The sequence below is a fragment of the Heliangelus exortis genome, chromosome 2 (genome assembly GCF_036169615.1).
Source record: "Heliangelus exortis chromosome 2, bHelExo1.hap1, whole genome shotgun sequence".
NCBI classification, from domain to species: Eukaryota; Metazoa; Chordata; class Aves; order Apodiformes; family Trochilidae; genus Heliangelus; species Heliangelus exortis.
Window position 1 is genome coordinate 15732510 of NC_092423.1, and position 11609 is coordinate 15744118.

Consider the following 11609-nt stretch of genomic DNA (forward strand, 5'->3'; position numbering starts at 1 on the left):
ACATGAATTACAGTTCTCTCCTCTTCACTGCAGTGGAAAGCCTGAAAACCTGAACCAGATGGGAGCTTTCACTTCAGTTTACAAGCAGCCTGGAAGCAATAACTCTGGGAGGTATAAACTGCTCCTTTCATCGTAATAAGATGTTAACGGGGGAAAGCCCCGCTGCTCCAGGTGGCCCTGTGTGTGCAGTGCTGGGGAGGGGGGATCCACTGGATCAGTCTCTGTACTGCCCCCCTGCTCTGTAATCCCCCATGCCCATGGCTCAGGGTCTCCAGTTTCCAAGTTCCTCTCGCTGCAGTCCCGCTCCCTGAGGCAGAGCTCCTGATGGTCCCACACACACAGCTCGGGGTTCCCAGGGGCCCGAGGACTTCATGGAGGGCACGTGGGGCTTCTCAGAGGGCCTGGGCTGCTGCTGACTGAAACATCTGTTTGCCATTGCTTTGGGTTGTTTATAGTGTTCTGATGTTCTCTGCCTCAACATTTTATTTGAAGAGAGCTGGAGATACTCCCCTGCAGAGTGAAACAGAAGTGCAGCTTGCTCCTGGTTTATGTGTTTCTGCTAAGGCTGCCTATCAACTTGTGAGGTTCACAAAGCCTGGTCCCCTCTGCAGCCAGGCCAGGTGACAGGAGCATCACTGCCACCTCCCTCTTTGCCTCTTGCCCATGGCAGGGCAAACAGCTCTGCTTTCCCCCTTCCTTTCTTTTGGAAAGCATGCTTGGGCAAAGCCAAACTGGTCCTTCTCTGACTTGAAGTTAAAAAAAATCACAAGATAACTTTGGAACCCTCCTGTGCAGTGCTATGTCCCTGTCTGATCCTCTGCCATGGATCCATACACAAGGGACGTGGCTTGGGCAGGTTAAGGTAAGGAGGAACAGAGAGGAAATGTGGTTTCTGCTGGGCAACCTTATCTGCTCTGATTGTGCTGGGTGTTCAGCTAAGTGTGACTGTGAAGGATAATTACCATCATGTGTTACCTGAGATTACAGGGTTGCTTTCCAACTAACGACACCAGGAGAACCAAGCAGTTGTTAATATTTAATCAGACTCTTGGCTTAACAATTGGATAAATGAGGTGTGTAATTACACAATTATAGAAGACATTTCAGATAGGAACTGTGCCGTTATTAATAGTGAAGGTGAAAGCTGGTGAACATACACAGTTCAGTCGCACCAAGCTTGCCATTAAAACAGATCTTAAGCATAAGAGTCTAACAGCATGTCCTGTGAGATGGTAAACAAAGGTTTCAGCTTCTTTTGAGATAAAAATTCTTGCTTGTCCAAGAGGTTTCTATGTAAGTACAATACCAGACCAGATGTTTTGTTGATGTGGCAAGCTGTAATCAGGGGTGACTAGGGACTGTTTAAATATGTACTCAGAGTATACCACACATTTATAGCTGTGCTTTATGTATCATTTCTCAGCAGTCAGGCTATTACTTTCCCTTGCTTATTCATTTTAAATTTTGCAAGAAACTGAGACCATTTAATTCAGTGTAGTACTTACCTGCCCACCAAAACCTTTCTTTAAGATAAATGTTTGTGGTACAGCACGTGGAAGGTGTTGGGTTTGATCACAGAACACCAGTCAGAATAAAAATGGAGATGCTGTCTATAATGATTTCATTATTCTGTTCTTTTAATCTAGTGTTACATCTCAGCTACTTAAAAACATTTTCTTTCTTGAAGTGATTTTGATTGGAAAAGATTGCAGTAGTTTTAGTTCTTCAGTACTCCACTAAAGTGAGCACTAGCTGTAATTCTCTCAAGAGTCAATTAGTGGGATACTGGGAAGTTAACGTCAAAATCAAGGAACCTGTTGACCAGCATGATGCAGGTTGGTGATATGAATCTAAATAATGCCCAAAATTAAATCTTAGAAATGCTTCACACAATGAAATAAATGAGGCAGTATCCAGGTCTTAATATGACTTCTCAAATAAGTAAATGTAGGATCAAGAAGGCCATTTTTTGGCGCCTACTATGGGCAATAGTGTTTTGATCCCCTCCTCTTCCCATCTAGCATTCCTGGAGTTTGCAGTGATCCAGATCTGGATGCACAGACACTGCTGAATTTCTCTGTTTCTGGTTCTGACCAGATAACAAAACTTCTGGAGTGTGCTTTGAGATCAGATGAAGAAATGTCCTGTCAAAGCTACATCAAGCCTTTTCTTCTAGTGATATTTATATTAAGAAATCCTGTAAGGAGAGAAAAGGTTTTCATGCTCACTGCTCAGCTGAGTGCTGGGCTTGTGCCAGTGGCTGAGCTCTCGGGTCCTCCTCCTGGCATGTGCTTGCACATCAGTTCCTCTTTAACAATTTGTACTTGGTGTTGAGCTCATGCTGTGAAAAGAGCAGAACCCTTCAATTACAGTGATGCAGAGCCAACAGAGATAATTAGGAAAATAAGCTCTCAGCCCCAGCAAGGTTAAGATTTACCTATATGACAGGTTGGCATAAAACTGTAAAGGAGAGATAAAGAAATGCTCAACTGGAATAATTTCCTATGGCAGTTTAGTGCAGCCTCTTTCTTCTCTGCCTCACCTTCAGTTTGCCAAACCAGTGTCACCCAAACTGTCCCACTGAAATAATTTCCCTCTATTCTGACTTTGTCAAGCACCTTCCTAAGCCTGCACCTCTGCAGCTCCCAGCCTAATGTCTGAATTCTGAATAGCCACAGGCTGCATCTTCCAACCTCCTTGGCAGATCTCTCTTGCTCATATCATATGTGATACCCACCTCCTTAAGCTCCCAAGTCTTTCTAGTACTTTCATTACACTACCACACAGGACATCTTTGATAAACAAAGACTTGCAGCTCACTTTCCTTTTCAAGACATGATTCCTTGGGTCCACTTTCCCCAAATTTCCCTCCAAATTCCTGCATGAAGTTGTTTAGAAATCTAGGAACCTTTGACCTGTAATATTTGAACATGGCCCAAAGCAAGCTAAAATATATTGAACCTGTTTGGTTAAAACACATTTCCTCTTTTCTGCTAAGAACCCACCCTCATGGCAGCTCCATCCATTTATTGGTCAGGCTGTACATTCCCCCAGGAAGGACCACAGATGGCACTTGGCTGTGATATATGTCTTTTTATCCCTCTGTAAACAGATAGGAGATAATGAAATAAGCACCACACAAGGTTTTCCACTTCCATACTTCAGACCCTTGGTAGCTTGCCCTTTGAGGGGTGAATGCCAAAGTGATGACATCTCTTTTGGCCCCCTTGACAGTTTTTCAGTGAGCAGCAGGGAAGCTGCTGTCAGCTGGTAAGTTTGTGGTAGGATGAAGAAGGTGCTGCCTGCAAGGTCCTGCCTGCTGGAGCTTGGGCACAGAGGTGCATAATTGCCTGTGATGGCACCCAGCCTCCTCAACACACCACTTTTAAGAGTTGTTTTCATTATCTCTAAAGCTTTTTATTGCATCACATCCCATTAGTTCAGACAAGGTCTGTGCCCAGTGCTACTCCAGCATTTATGATAAAGGCCTTTTTTTGCATTTGGCTTCTGGGGGAAAGTCCAAGACTGGTAGAAGGAGTTTTCTAGCTAAAGTGAGCAAGATTTATTTGTTAATTAACATTTGCAGCACCTTGAAAACAGAAAATGCTGCATATGTACTTATATATTTTTCTGCTGCCAAAGTGCCTTGCATTTACACTTTTTGAAGCCCTAATGGCTTAGTCTGTGAATTCCTGATCTACTCTGTCTATAACATTAAAAATAAAACAGAAAGTTATTGAGTCCTGGCATCTGAAGAAGACATCTCTTTTGCCATGTGTGGAGTGTTCCCTTTGGTATTTCTTGGGGCCTTTAAGTCCAGAAAACTGCAGTGTCAGTGACCATAATGTACTTATGGCATGAATGCATAAAGCACATATTTAATTAAAATGTTAAAATATAGTGAATGTTTCAAGGATGCTGATTTGTATATTTCTGCAGATGGGGCATAGCAGTAATTTATGCACTCTCTCATTTTGCATATTGTACTCAGTTATTTACTTTTGTCCTCCACTGAAATGAGGACCATGGCAACCCTTCCACCCCAGAGAGACAAGACACCTTGTAAAGGGAACACACTGTGACAAATGCCATGTCATGGCCATTGGAACTGGTGCACACATGGATATACAATCACAAGCAAGACTAAAACAAAGATGAGTCACCAGTATCTTGGAGCTTGGGAGTAAATTCAGCTTTCTGCCAAACTGATACCTTCATTTCTTTGGTTGTGATTTGCAAAGAAACCTTTCATAGGTTTCATAAAATCAGTTTATTTCTGTCTTGTCCTTTGAAAAAGTCAGTGTCACCCAGACCTCACAGAGCTCTCAGCTGGATGCACATGTTGGCTGCCTTTTTTGATCCACACTGAGCAAAATGTGTTTGTTTGCATTCAACCTCCTCTGAAGGGAGTGAGTCCAGCAATGTATCATCATTTCCCTGTGCTGAGTCAAGGGAATCCTACAGTGGGTTTATCCCACAGCCCCTGGAAGTGCTATTCAGGGCACTTTTTAATAACATAGAGACACCAGCTATTCCTCCATGTAATAACTCCCAAAAGAAAGAGATAAAAAGAAGTTACAGAGAATATGGATAAACTTCAGGGCACATCTTACCTTTTAATAAAACTCTAAAGATCAAAAGCAAATCTGCTAATGTGGGTGATACTAATCAATGGAGAGTAATCAAAAGGCTTTTACTCAGTTTGCTTTGAAGATTGGAATAAAGAAGAGTTTCTTCTGGTGCTTCAAATTCTGGTCAATGGGCATGTTCTGTCAAATGAAGTCAGTGAAAAGCAGGGCAGCAGAATGGCTGAGAAAGCCCAGGGAGAGGGAAGATGAACAATAACTTCTATTTTGGCAGGGAGGTGACTGCAAACCTGAATTCACTGCAGCAGAATGAGACAAGTGAAATAAGGCAGTACTGGGTTCCATAGGACCTTCTTATCTTTTATCTACAGATTTTAATTTCCATTTGTTAAAGAATGGAAGGATGTTATGCAACATTTTTCTAATACTCCAGCTGTGGAAAACAGACCGCATCTGGCACATAAACCCCCCCTATGAAATTATCTAAAAGCTGTACTGTTCTTAAAAGCAGCTATGTGTTCAAAGAACTTGCTGGAAAAGAACAGATCCAATTTGTCAGATGATAATACGTAAGCTTAGAAGGAGAGAAAAATTAAGCCAAGAGAAATATTGCACTTCAGAGAGTTCAAGTAAAGGAGAGGTTCCTTTCTACCAAACTTCTATAGGCTTGAAAGACATAAATTACACAAACAGCATTTAAAAACAGGAACACAAAAGTCAAAGAGTGAAATTAAAAGCTCTCTTCATGTCCCAGCTGTGCAACAAGTGCAGAGCAGATGTCGGAGGCCTCTGGTTAAGAAATTCCTGGTCTGGATGCACAATTTCCAGCGTGTCCTGTTGGCACACATCTGAAGGTAGTAACAAACATACTGTCAGCTATGTAAAATGCACAGTCCATGAGAAGAGGAAATACTGCAAGTCTGAGAATGATGCTTTCCCTTCTGTGTTCTCTAATGAAGCTGCTATTTCCAAGCATTTTCAAGCAAGGAGGCAGCAGTGGTACAAGAGCTGTCACACTCCATCTCGGTGAAGACCCACCTCCTTTCCAGTTTCTCTTGTGATGGTGCTTAGGTTTCCAGTGAAGCACAAGATAACTCACTGCCTCTTAAAATGGAGCAGTTCACCTTAACTGCAGCTGACATTTGGGTTGGGAGGATGTATCCTGCTCTCAAGGTCTGTTATACTCTGTTTGGGTGAAAAGCCTGCGTTGCCATGTGTCCCCAGATCCTCCCTCCTCAGGACCCACAGGCAGAAAGGTGTAATAAAAGTACAAATAGCACCTTAAAACAGTTTAGCTGAGGAAAAATTGTCAAAAGACTGTTGATTTGTTTCTTTGTTTATATGTTTAAGGTGATTTCTAAAGATGCAGTTTTATAATCTTCTTAAAATACGTCAGACTTTACATTTTAAGTGTTAGAAAAATGGCATTCCTCCTACGCTTAGAGCAGTGGGAGAAGCAATGTTGTGATGACTGTATAAATATCTTCCTACAAGTGAGTTGTTCTTAATTTAAGTATTTTTATCTACCAAACAATAACAAAACATCAGTCAATACCACACACAGATCCCAGATGAACACTAGACTAAATGCAAATTAAAGGTTTTGCTGACAGCAAACAAGAGGGTGTTTCACTTGGGTTTAACATTAAGGATCAGGTTCTCATTTAAACAAACTCCTCTTTACATCATCTCCACAGCTGCAATGGACCTTATTGTGGGAGTAAATTACATGCCTGCTTAATCCGAGAGGCTTTAGATTAAATGCCAAGTGTCATCCTGGGAGTGGAGAGGATGGGTTGCCTGGGGAGAAGGTGGCAGGGGGAAATGCACCCACCCTACATGAAAGCAAATCAACTGATGCTGCTCTGTGTACCTTTCATTCCTCAGAATAATTGTGAGCCTGAGATGAATCCTGCAATGAGAAATGGAGATTGTTTGCACCTTCTCGCTCCCTATTACTGAAGAGAGTAAGAACAAGTATGTTCACACACATATTTCAAATGTTTATTGATGTCAAAAGTATAAAGTTTTTGGAGTACAACAAAACCCGGGAAGGCAGGAGCAGAATGCTCTGTTTCATCTCATCGGCAGCTGCAGTTTAATTTCTGTGGCAGAGTGATAAATGACAGGAATTCACAATTTTCTCCCCACTCCCTTAGAAGATGTATTCTATAGAATGAAAATAGAAGCACTGAATTATTAAGGATCATCTCCTTTACATATGAAAATGGTATGGTGTCATGTTAAATACACTGTATTAAGAGGTCAATTAGAGAACTATTTTGAGTTAATGGAATTAGTTCTTTTATTATTTTACATTTGAAATGCAATCTTTCAAGGTGCACTGGAGATGGAAAGAACAGAAAATAGAGTAATCCAGTTAAAGGCAGTGAATGCCTGCAGACCAGCTGAAGGCAATGCCAGAGAGGGTCTGATGGGGCAAGGGCTGTGCAGTCAGCAACTTTTTCTTCCCATTTGCATCGACTCCTGTGTATGTGAGAAATGTTATTTTTTTTCAGTGCATTCCCTGTATCTGCAGAGACCATAAAACAAAGGAAAATACGCTTGGTTCCTGGCTCTCAACCACGGCTCTCATTTCACTAAATCTTACAGTGCTTTCTTCAAAACCTATTTGGTCCAGTGGAAATTGAGTATAAACAAAAGTCCTGAGTGCAATATTGCAACTGGTCAAGGTACAATTCTTGCATTAGTCACTTGACAGTTGTTCTGCTGCAGATTTGTGTTGGAATCCATTCCAAAGGGAAATAGCTAGAAAGACCTTCTCCGTTTTTCAAAGGATTTGCTTCTTTTATGATGCTCCTGGAATAGTAATGCACATGGATGCACCACCACACCACTAACCCCCCATCTTACAAGAGAGGAGATGCCTGGGAAAAGGGGAAGACTCTGGACCAAAGGATAAGTCAATAAATGAAGCACTAGAAAAAGTTTGATATTTAAGGACAGTCCTGGCCAGATACCCCTAGGTCCCTTGCTAACATTTTCTGTCCTCCCTGCCAAGAGCGCATCCATTTGTTCAGTTGCCTTTGAGACCTGCGAGGGGGGATGAATTCAGCTGGAAAATGAATCATAGAATCATAGAATCGTACAATGGTTTGAGTTGGAAGGAACCTTGAAGATCACCTAGTTCCAACCCCCCCTCCATGGTCAGGGACAGCTCCCACTAGATCAGGGTGCTCATAGCTCTATCCAGCCTATCCAACACTTCCAAGGAGGGGACAGCCACAACTTCCTTGGGCAACCTGTGCCAGTGTCTCACCACCCTCACAGGAAAGAATTTTTCCCTAATGTCTAAACTAAATCTCTTCAAGTTTTAAACCATTTCCCCTTGTCCTCTCACTACACACCCATATAAAAAGCCCTACCCCAGCTTTTCTGTAGCCTCCTTCAGATACTGGAAGGTTGCTATGAGGTCACCTCAGAGCCTCCTTTTCTCCAGGCTGAACAACCCCAACACCTTTAGCCTGTCTTCACAGGGGAGGTGCTCCAGCCCTCTGATCATTTTATTGTCTCTGGACATGTTCAAGGAGCGCTGTGTTCTTATGCTGGAGACCCCAGAACTGGACACAGTACTCCAAGTACATAAGAGCAGAGTAGAGGGGGAGAATCACCTCCCCTGACTGGCTGTCTGTGCTTCTTTTGATGCAGCCCAGGGCACAGCTGGCTTTCTGAGCTACAAGTGAACAGTGATGGCTCAGGTTAAACTTCTAGAGGAAGCTTGAGAAAGAGAGAAAACTTGAGAAAGAGACAAAAAAAAGGCTGGTGTTCTTCCAGCTGATCACTTCTTGCCCATGTGGCATAAACAATATGTGGAAATATGTGAAAATAAATATATATCTATAGCCCTATTTTGTCTAGATAAGGTGCACACAGTGGTTTCAAATGAGGAACAGTTTACAGTATAGACACACAAGATGGCAACTTCTGTCACCAGATTTACTGCTTCACTATAGATGTGTATGAAAGGGGACACATGGCTGCTATGCAGGACAGCCTGGCTATAGTTTATCTCCCACTTGTTCCTGTGCACACACACACAGGCACAGACACACACACACATACACACACACAGACACACATCCCACCCCTTCAGTGCCTGCACTGACATGACCTGACCGCTGTCTGAACGGTACCACTCTGTGATGCCCTCCCCATGGCTCGACTTCTGTCACAGAGCAAGCCTGAATTCCTCTTGATTCATCTTGTCTGGTCACACTTCAGCTTTCCAAAACATTCTTTGTCCAAGGATTTCTTTTATTTCAGTGATTTGTTCCCTGCAGAACTCATTAATGGTACCAAACAAAGAAATCCTCCAAAGCTTAAATATGAGCTGCAATGCTCATACAATGTTAATTTGAAAACTATACTTGGCATAAGATTAAGAATGTTGTATTTCCAGTTGGATGAACTCTGTGTAACTGGCTAGGGATCTCTCTGTAGCTGCTGGGGCTGAAGGGTGGATGACAATGTACATGTTAGGAAGAGACTTTTCCCTGAGGCTTTGCCACTGAGCCTGCCTCACCCAGCCTGCAAGTCCCAGTGGTGGCCACCCCGGCACTGAGCATCACCCCGTCTGCTGCTGCTGCAGCCACAGCCCACACCAGAGACACAGGGACACCCTGGCCAGGTATCTGCCCTGGGGATACCAGCCACTTGCTTTCCTTTAAGCTGGGCCACAAGATCGCTTATTTCCTGGCACTTCCTGACTCTTGATCTTATTCCACTGATTTTCCTTTACAAACAACAGGAGAAAAGCTAGGAAAGCAATGGAAAACAGAAAGGAGAAATAGGTCACACTAGAAATTCTGAAACCTCAGCAAAGCTCTTGTTTAAAGTGATTAATTCAGTGACCTCTGACCACAAGGCAGACCTTCAATTTGCCAGCAAAGGATAAAAGAGTCAAGATATGAATGAATAAAGAAGGGATGAAGAGTGAGTTAATCCATTAACTGTGAAGGAACATTGGAAATAAAAGTACTCAACATATATTCTTCATCTCTTCGGTCCTTCAATGGCATGCAGTTTATTTCTGGATATGCTGGAATATCAGGTACATTTATATTCTTTTTTGCTCTCCCCTGATTGATCCAGATCCAGCCAGCAGAGCAGACTGGTGCTCTTAATGCTATTAAGTAGCACGGTCTGATTTTTTTTTTTTTAATAAAAAGGACTAAAAAAGTACTTGAAAAATGGTACCGGGTTAATAGAATATGAGGTACTCCAGCAGCTTGTATTTGCTCAGGTTTCTCATCCTAAAATACACAATTTTGTCTGATGAAAATAGACAAAATGATTTGTGACATTGAACACTTTTGCCTGAGTTGCCTGCAAAACTCCCATGCACAATATAATCTTTCATCTATAGTTATAAGCCTTTAAGCTGCTTATACTATTTTTACTCTACATTCACCTTTCATTTGGTTAGTTTCCAGTAATTCAGACCAATTTTACACTTGGAAGTTCCCTAGTAATTTCCAGTTAACAGCATAAAAGAGTGAGAAAGGAGTCTTGAAATAAATTCACAGAATCACACAAATTGCCTCAGTAATGCACATATATTTGCTGCTGGACAGTCAGCAGATACCTCGTTTGTAGTACCTGATCTCCTTCGTATGACAGCTTTGATCATTCCATTTTCTCCCAAGTGCAAAAGAAGACTTGTGGGAAACCCATTTTGAAAATGCTACTTTCCAGCAATGCTAATGGTGTGAAGATTTCTCCACAGTTGTTTATGCCAGCAGCACTTTAAAATGAGAGAAAGAGACCTTAGAGTAACATAAAATGCCTGGTCAGTACCTCCTATAGTCCATTACTTAGTTAAGGCTCAATCACTAAAGATCACCTGAACAATTTTCCACTTCCATATGAGGCTTAGGTTCCCTTTTATATCAACAAAATATCAGGATGTTACTATTATTCGATTTTATTGGAAGGAATAAATGAAGAGGTGAAGATAAAATGTACAATAAAAAACATGTCTTCACAACATCATAAGTGTTCTAAGATTCAACTAATAATGTACTATACTTTAATCTTTTCCACAAATAGAAAAAATATCTCTTCTTAAAAGTGTGTATTAACTCTTATGTCTTAAGTGGGGTATTCTTTTTGGTACTCAAAAAGAAATCCTGAGAGAAACAATAACTCTGTTTATGTCTTCACAGAAAAACTACTGCTTGAGTTTTCCTTGATAAAATCATTAACTTCTTTTCTCTGTTTTATTCCCTCTAGAGACATAAAAAGACATTAGCAACAGAGATCAAGCTGTTAAGACTCCAAAAAACAAAAAAAGGAGATTATTTATACTCGGCTCCAGTAAAAGACTGGAAAACTAAGTGATTATTTTATAATATTGTGGTGAAGGATGAAGTAAAGTTTTGGCTTTTGACAAGTACGGTGTGATAAAGCCAGAACTGCCTATATTTAATATTTATTGTTATTTTTCACTAAGCATGATAAAGTGTGTACTTACTTAGAGGGAAATACACAGATCAAAATACTGCAAACAGGAACTTTATGCTGTGGAATAAATCTTAAAAGTGATGAGGACAAGAAGGGTCTATGTCTCCTTCCTTCCCAAGGAAGAACCCTGCAACTCCTTGGAGGGCAGAAGTTTCTGGCCTTGTGCTAATTAAGCCCACTGATGATTTAATATTTCCTCTGCTAGGTATGGATTGCTGCCTAAATTTCAATGCCTCTTCTCTATAGTTGCAATAAATATTCCATTTAAATCCAGAAAAAAATGTAAATATAAGATGTAAATATACAGCATCCTACAAACACAGTAGCAGGGGCCACACTGATGATAGCTGCAGGTGTGACTAACAGAAAAACATTGACACTATCAAGCACAGCAGATCCTCACTGGCTGTCAAGATTTATGCTGTCAGCCCTGTAATGCAGAGTTGTTAGTAAAAACAGAAGATTGAAAGAACACTGATTTTTTTCAGTGATGGCACATGAAGGCTTTAATGAGAGCACCTTTCCATTGAGTGACTACTT

At 41.4% G+C, this 11609-nt stretch overlaps 1 long non-coding RNA gene across 2 annotated transcripts; it reads left to right on the forward strand.

Annotated features, from left to right (window-relative positions):
* The first annotated feature begins 857 nt into the window (after positions 1-857).
* LOC139792094 (uncharacterized) lies at positions 858-11350 on the forward strand. 2 transcript variants are annotated; one of them, XR_011724141.1, is made up of 2 exons: positions 858-6563; positions 10839-11350. It is a non-coding gene; the product is annotated as an uncharacterized lncRNA (long non-coding RNA). The 2 variants fall into 2 exon arrangements; XR_011724140.1 differs by lacking the exon at positions 858-6563 and adding an exon at positions 8363-9657.
* Positions 11351-11609: the final 259 nt, after the last annotated feature.